The sequence below is a fragment of the Armigeres subalbatus genome, chromosome 2 (genome assembly GCF_024139115.2).
Source record: "Armigeres subalbatus isolate Guangzhou_Male chromosome 2, GZ_Asu_2, whole genome shotgun sequence".
Taxonomy (NCBI): Eukaryota; Metazoa; Arthropoda; class Insecta; order Diptera; family Culicidae; genus Armigeres; species Armigeres subalbatus.
This window is the reverse complement of record NC_085140.1, coordinates 73,579,255-73,586,644: the sequence shown is the minus strand read 5'-3', so window position 1 is coordinate 73,586,644 and position 7,390 is coordinate 73,579,255. Positions and strand designations below refer to the sequence as shown.

At 43.7% G+C, this 7,390-nt stretch overlaps 1 long non-coding RNA gene across 1 annotated transcript; it reads right to left on the bottom strand.

Moving 5' to 3' along the window:
* Positions 1-5,117: 5,117 nt before the first annotated feature.
* On the bottom strand, positions 5,118-5,847 carry LOC134214538 (uncharacterized). The gene is made up of 3 exons (XR_009979822.1): positions 5,660-5,847; positions 5,534-5,599; positions 5,118-5,480 (listed from the first exon to the last, which is right to left on the bottom strand). It is a non-coding gene; the product is annotated as an uncharacterized LOC134214538 (long non-coding RNA).
* Between the last annotated feature and the right edge of the window lie 1,543 nt (positions 5,848-7,390).

Genomic DNA, 7,390 nt, shown 5'->3' with positions numbered 1-7,390 from the left:
TTCGTGATACTACCCAAAATTGCTTAATCTATATTAGGAACGCATGTACCAGTTGTGGCACTATTCTTAATTTCGGTTCATATTTGGCAAATTCCATTGTTTTCTTATGGGATTGGCCAAATTGGGACCGCTACTGCGACAACTGGTGCAAAGAACAACAAAAATTGAGAAAAATCTTTTTTACAATTATGATTTGTTTGATTTGGAGAAGATTAAAGGTGATATAGTCATAGTGTCATATGAAAATGCTTCACTGATCAGAAAACGTTTTGTGGTGATGTGATGTGCCACTTGGTGTATAATGCACTAGTGCGATAACTGGGGCTATAGCCACGACTGGTACATCTAGCCAATATGTTTTTTCTTCTACATTTCGATCCTTATTGGATAAGTTTCAAGAATTGGAAAATATTGTCGTTTTTTTAATTATATTGTCGATAATATTTTCGAATCCTTGAAAAAAATCCAATAATGATTGATACGTTGGAAGAAGAAACAATGTAGTTGATTTTCATTCAAAAACCAGACTGAAATGCCAAATAAATTACCGAAAACTACATCGATAACAGTCGACATCATCAAAACAAAGTTGTACTACTGTTTATTAAATTAAAAACTTAAACTGTTTTTTAAATGAAAATGGAGGACATGTCCTCCTTCAGGATACCATATGGTCACACTACATAGGACCAACAATCAAACTTATTAGAAGGTTCATCTTATGTGTTTGCTCACAAAGCCATGTATCCAACATTATATTCTAAACACAGGGGTTAGGCAAAAATGTTGAGGTAGGCAAATTTTTTTGGAAATTCTAATTAGCAAAACTTTGCATAGAACAGTCCGATTTTGATAAAACCGGGACCATCGGACGCGGACACTATTCTAGTTTTCTGTCCTCATACAAAAGCTCAGATTGCCTCTTGGCCACCGGAGATGTTCCGGGTTTTCCATGGGTTTGTTAAAAAAGCATTTTATCTGCTACTTGTTATTTTATGTGACGTTTACTTTCATCATGTTTTATCTTTTCTCCAGAAACAAAATAATGCTGATCACGATATCGTTCTGCTCTCCAAAACACGTTTGATCGCGCACTGATTAATTTACTTTTTGAACGCATAATGCAGAACAAAATAACGTGGATTTCAAGATCGTTCTGCTGTCTAAAACATGTTCGATCACGCACTAATTAATTTTCTTTTCGACCGCACAACGCAGAATAAAATAACACAGATCCCGAGATCGTTTGGTCACCATAAAACGTTCGATCGCGCACTAATTACTTTTCTTTTTGGACACATAATGCAGAACAAAATAACGCGGATCTGGAGATCATTCTGCTATCTAAAACACGTTTGATTGCGCACTAATTAATTTTCTTTTCGACCGCAAAACGCAGAACAAAGTAACGCGGATCTCGAGATTGTTCTGCTCTATAAAACCCGTTTGATCGCGCACTAATTATTTTTTGTTTCGATAGTGGAATTCAGAACAAGTTGAGTGTTTTTTTTGCGTGCACACATACACACAGACACAATTAATTTTAAAAACAATGAGTAACTATTTTAATAATTATTTCATCATTAGCAGAAAAAAAGTGATTAAACGAAGGATTCGATAAGTTAATAATTGACACGTTCTTTGTAATGTTTCTTGTGGATAAAATGGAAGCAAATGTTTTTAAATGAAAAACCTGTTTTGATAATTACAATTGTAAATACTAATTTCATTTTTGCATTTTTTCGAAACCTAATCTAACCTTCAATTGGCAATTATTTTATATTGAACACTGCATCAGTATTCGAACCCCTTTTCTAATTTCCGATGTTTCTAGCAAAAAAATATTTACGCGATTTCCGCACACTCTCTAAAAAAACAAATAATTTAAATTAACTAAGTGCACTACTGTCACATGACAGTATGTAAATAATTGAATTGCCATTGTCCCCATTGTACAACTTCAAATCTAAATATCCTTAAATTGTTATGAAATGTTGGCATTTTTATCAGAATAATTCATTTTGTATGATAGCATGATAGCTTATGGTCAATGTTCTGATTTTTTCTTTTCATATTATGCGTGGCCAACAAAAATATTTCTAGGAAGGTTCAAAAATACAAACCGTCATGTTAAATTATAACAGCTGTCAATCTAATAAACAGTTCACTACATAAGTCTCCTCTTCTTCCCCTATGTTGAACATATGTTCTATTGAACCTATACGAAACCCATAAATAAATTTAAGATAAATTAAAACAAGTCTTAAAAGTGCTTACCGTGTAACAGAAAACCTTTTTGTTACCTTAATGGACACATGGTTACTGTCCGACATTCTGGCTACGTTCCCGGCTCACTGCAGTCGTCCGATTTTCGCGGTGTGAACGATGGATGGTTCTCCCAGCAGCTCATGCAACTCGTGGTTCATTCGTCTCCTCCACGTACCGTCAGCTGTCTGCACCCCACCATAGATGGTAGCGATGTTGAATAGCAGACACAAAAGACCATCACCTTGCCGTAACCCTCTGCGGGTTTCGAAAGGACTCGAGAATGCCCCTGAAACTCGAACTACGCACATCACCCGATCCATCGTCGCTTTAATCAACCGTGTCAGTTTATTCGGAAATCCGTGTTCGTGCATTAGCTTCCATAGCTGATCCCGATCGATTGTATCATATGCGGCTTTGAAGTCGATGAATAGATGGTGTGTGGGCACGTTGTATTCGCGATATTTCTGCAGTATTTGGCGAATGGCGAACATTTGGTCCGTGGTGGAGCGTTCGCCCATAAAACCCGCCTGATACTACCCCATGAACCCCATTGCAATTGGTGCTAGTCCACGGCATAAAATTTGGGAGAGTACCTTGTAGGCGGCGTTCAGCAATTTGATTGCGTGGTAGTTGCTACAATCCAGCTTACCGCCCTTTTTGTAGATGCACTCCTGCTCCCAAATCTTGGTAATGACCCAGTGCAGCGCTCTAGCCTTACCACCGTGTTCAAACAGCTCTCCTGGTAGTCGGTCAATCCCAGGGGCTTTGTTGTTCTTCAGCCGGCCAATCTCCTCCTGGTTTTCCTGGAGATCCGGTGCCGGTAAAATTATGGCCTGCGTGCGTTCTCCCAGGTCCATTACCATATCGCCATCTTCGTCTGCCACATCGCCATTCAGGTGTTCTTCGTAGTGCTGACGCCATCTTTGGATCACCTCACGCTCGTTTGTAAGAAGTTTCCCGTTTATGTCCTTATACATATCAGGCTGTGGCACGTGGCCCTTACGTGAACGGTTTAACTTCTCATAGAACTTTCGTGTGTTATTAGCGCGGTACAGTTGCTCTGTCTCTTCACGGTCTCGATCTTCCTGCTGGTGCTTTTTTCTCCGGAAAATCGAGTTTTGTCTGTTCCGCGCCCGTTTATATCGTGCCTCGTTCGCCCTCGTGCGGTGTTGCAGCAATCTCGCCCATGCTGCATTCTTCTCTTCCACTAACTGCTCACATTCGCCGTCATATTAGTCGTTTCTCTGATCCGGGGGCACCGTGCCAAGTGCAGCGGTTGCGGTGCTACGACGCTGCGCCTAGCTGCTCTTCCGTTGAGAGTGCCACTTCCAGCTGCTGCGCGTATTCTTGGGCTAGTCTACCGTCTTGTAGCCGCCCAATGTTAAGCCGCGGCGTCCGACTTCGACGCGTGTTGTATACCGTCGAAAGTTTTGAGTGCAGGCATACTGCAACAAGGTAGTGGTCGGATTCAATATTCGCACTGCGGTAAGTGCGGACGTTCGTGATGTCGGAGAAGAATTTACCGTCGATTAGAACGTGGTCGATTTGGTTTTCCGTTTCTTGGTTAGATTATCTTCATGTGGCCTTGTGGATATTTTTGAGGGGAAAGAAGGTGCTTCGGACTACTATTCCGCGGGAGGCTGCGAAGTTTATTCATCGTTGGCCGTTGTCATTCGATACGGTGTGCAGACTATCCGGTCCGATGACCGGTCTATACATTTCCTTCCTTCCTACCTGTGCGTTCATGTCACCGATGACGATTTTGACGTCCCGCAGTGGGCATCCATCGCTCTAGCTGTGCGTAGAACGCTTATTTTTCGTCGTCGGGTCTCCCTTCGAGTGGGCAGTGCACGTTGATGATGCTATAGTTGAAGAAACGGCATTTAATCCTCAGTTTGCACATCATTGTGTTGATTGGCTGCTACCCAATCACACGATGGCGCATCTTACCCAGCACTATGAAGCCGGTTCCCAGCTCATTGTGTAGCTAGCCGGGCCGATCCACCTTTAAACACGTGGCTTAAGCGCCACTCCACGGGGGAGACCACGTGTGCTGATTTATTGCCCGGACGAGACTCTCCTTAGGGCGAGTCCATTTAATTTCCTCGAAAGGAATTTTACGGATCGTTTCAGCTAGCTAGCGAACCAACGATCGAACGGGTTTACCCTAATTATCGCAACTTCCTCATACAACCAGAAGGCACTCAGAGATTTCGGTAAGGGATCCACCCATACTCAAATGCGATGCAACAGGTTATGCTGCTCGCAACATCTCATCATCGGAGATCCACCGATCGTCGCGCAACAAACAACATATAGAAAGCGGACTGACTGCCCCTTACGTCACACTCCCATATGGTGGAGGACGGGACTCGATAACAACAAACGCGATGTGACGTAAAACACATATAAATCAATTAAACAGCAGGGAATTGGACAGAACTAACATTTATTATAATAAGAGTCGAAGTAACTTTTAGGTTTACATGTATTTGGGTTTACTTTTCTGTTTCATTTATGTTTGGTTTTGTGTTCGTCCTCTCTTCTCTGTCCCTACTATGTGTGCTTGTTCTCTCCCTGTCTAACTCTCTTGTGCTCACGTGCTTTAAATGTTCTGATGTGACGTCACTTTCCTAGCAGCGCATCTGTCGGCTATTCTGCGCTCCTGGTGACAACAAAGTTTAGCGGCGGCAATTCGTCACGCACGCTTTCACGGTCACCAAATTTTGTGAATGGCTTTATGGGCACATTCCTTCAGACTGGACAAAAAACAACAACTCCGAGGCGCCCTCAGCGGACGCCCCACTCCACAAAAAAGACTTTATCCACTGGATGGACTCACCGGATTCTGGATGGCTTACCGACCCAGTCGTTGACCTACGGGCAGGTCAATGTGCCCGTCTCGAGCGGCGACGATGACGCCAAGCGCCTGCTTGGTCGATGGCGGTTGGCTTGCTCGCTCTAACAGCGACGATGCAGCGATGGCGACACGCGGTGGCAGCTTGTGATGGCGGTTGGCGGTACGATGAAACGGACCGATTTCTGGACCCTGTCCACGATGAGGTCCCCCAGGCCTCGCCCGGACGATTTGTTGACGGATCGTCCGGCTTCCAGCGGGTTGACGGTTGCTGGGAAGGCTTTCGTCCGTGGAGGGAAAGGAATTCGCACGCTTGGGTGCGAGTGAGGTTGCTGCGAATTAGATAGCCAAACGGCTAGACAGAACACTTAAGCACAAGCACAGTACAGCACATATCGAGCACATTACCTTATATCGTTGGCTTTATCTTAACTATCGCACACAAATCCTGACTACGCACACTTTACTACTAATCTAAGGACGAACAAATATTTAATTAATCTTATGCACTTAACGTCACTCTATTTAACATACTTATTAGACAAAACGAATAAACTAACAAACGCGCACACTTCCTATACACTGGCTGTTCACAGACGAAATGGCAGAATCTATGTTCCCTCAGATTAAGGAAAGTGAATCCCGGACAATCCTGAGATTCGCCATTTCCCGAAATTTCTTCGTGCACATTCGTGATTGCACAATTCCGAAGGATAACTCGGTACGCTGGACCTGCTGCCGGCCCTTTCCAACCTTTCGCGGCGACAACTGAACTCACCCAAGGAAAGATTGGGCAAAAATTTATGGCTTGTTGCCTATGCTAAGGGACAGTTAAACATTTAAACATTTTGAATGGCATTTTCGCTCATTCACATATATACAGAAACACATTTACTATTTACAAAATTCTGATCGTTACAATTGGTGGTGCCACAGCTTTGGTAGAAGGTAGCCGCTCGATGCACGCTTTTCCACACTTTCTGTCCTGTCCAGCAAATCTCCTGCAGCGCCACGACGTCGAAGTTGCGGGGATGTAATTCATCGTAGATCATCCTGTCGAAACCTGCGAAACCTAGCGACTTGCAGTTCCATGTTCCAAGCTTCCAATCGTGATCCTTTATTCGTCGCCTAGGTCTTTGCCGATTATATCGAGTCGCTTCTTCTTCTTCTTCTTCTTCTTATTGGCATTACATCCCCACACTGGGACAGAGCCGCCTCGCAGCTTAGTGTTCATTAAGCACTTCCACAGTTATTAACTGCGAGGTTTCTAAGCCAAGTTACCATTTTTGTATTCGTATATCATGAGGCTAACACGATGATACTTTTATACCCAGGGAAGTCGAGACAATTTCCAATCCGAAAATTGTCTAGACCGGCACCGGGAATCGAACCCAGCCACCCTCAGCATGGGTCTTGCTTTGTAGTCGCGCGTCTTACCGCACGGCTAAGGAGAGCCCCTTAGCGAGTCGCATTATCTCTTATATTGTTCGTAGTTATTGGTTTTCCAGGCGGCTTATTGGGCCTGCGCAAACCTCCTGTCTCGTCGGAGGGTCGTCGTGTCAGGTCTGTTTTGTGTCCCACCTGACAGCAGGACTTGGGCTTGTGTGCTTTGAGTGGCACACGGTCGCTTTAGTTGGGCCTACTTGCGGATACATGCAGCTTTTTATAGGAATTTAACAGGGCTCACTGTCAAACCCCACCACATCCTAGGCAAGCCCCACACTGCCGTAATCTGAAAAAGTGACGTATACGCCATTTTCCAAAAATGGTGTTAACGAGTACTACTCATCGAGCTCTTTAACAGAAAAATGGAAAACATGCATGTTGTAAAATGGCTGTTACGTCACTTTTCCAGATTACGGCAGCACAACTCGCAGATGGCCTGGGGAGGGATGGAACTTTGGCATTTTGACAAGTACGCAATTTCTGAACTCAACAGCTTCCTCATCAATTTGCAGGAGCTGGTGTTTGAAATAATTCTTAAGGTGCACGTGACCGAAAATGCCCGATCCAACTCGTCAGCTGTTGTTGTATAATTAGAATTCTTTTGGATGCAAAAAACAAGCTCTCCAAGGTTAAGCAAATGCCTATCCAACCTTGTAGGACACGGAGGGTGCAACTCTTGATTCATACCCTTTCAACTATTAACTACGATAGAATCGGGAAAAAAAGTTCAAACTTGTGAAACATGTCAGCGAGTGCTTCGGATCGAATAGAAAAAAAATCTATTCCATTAACTTTTTTTTCTTGCTGCCCAATACTCTA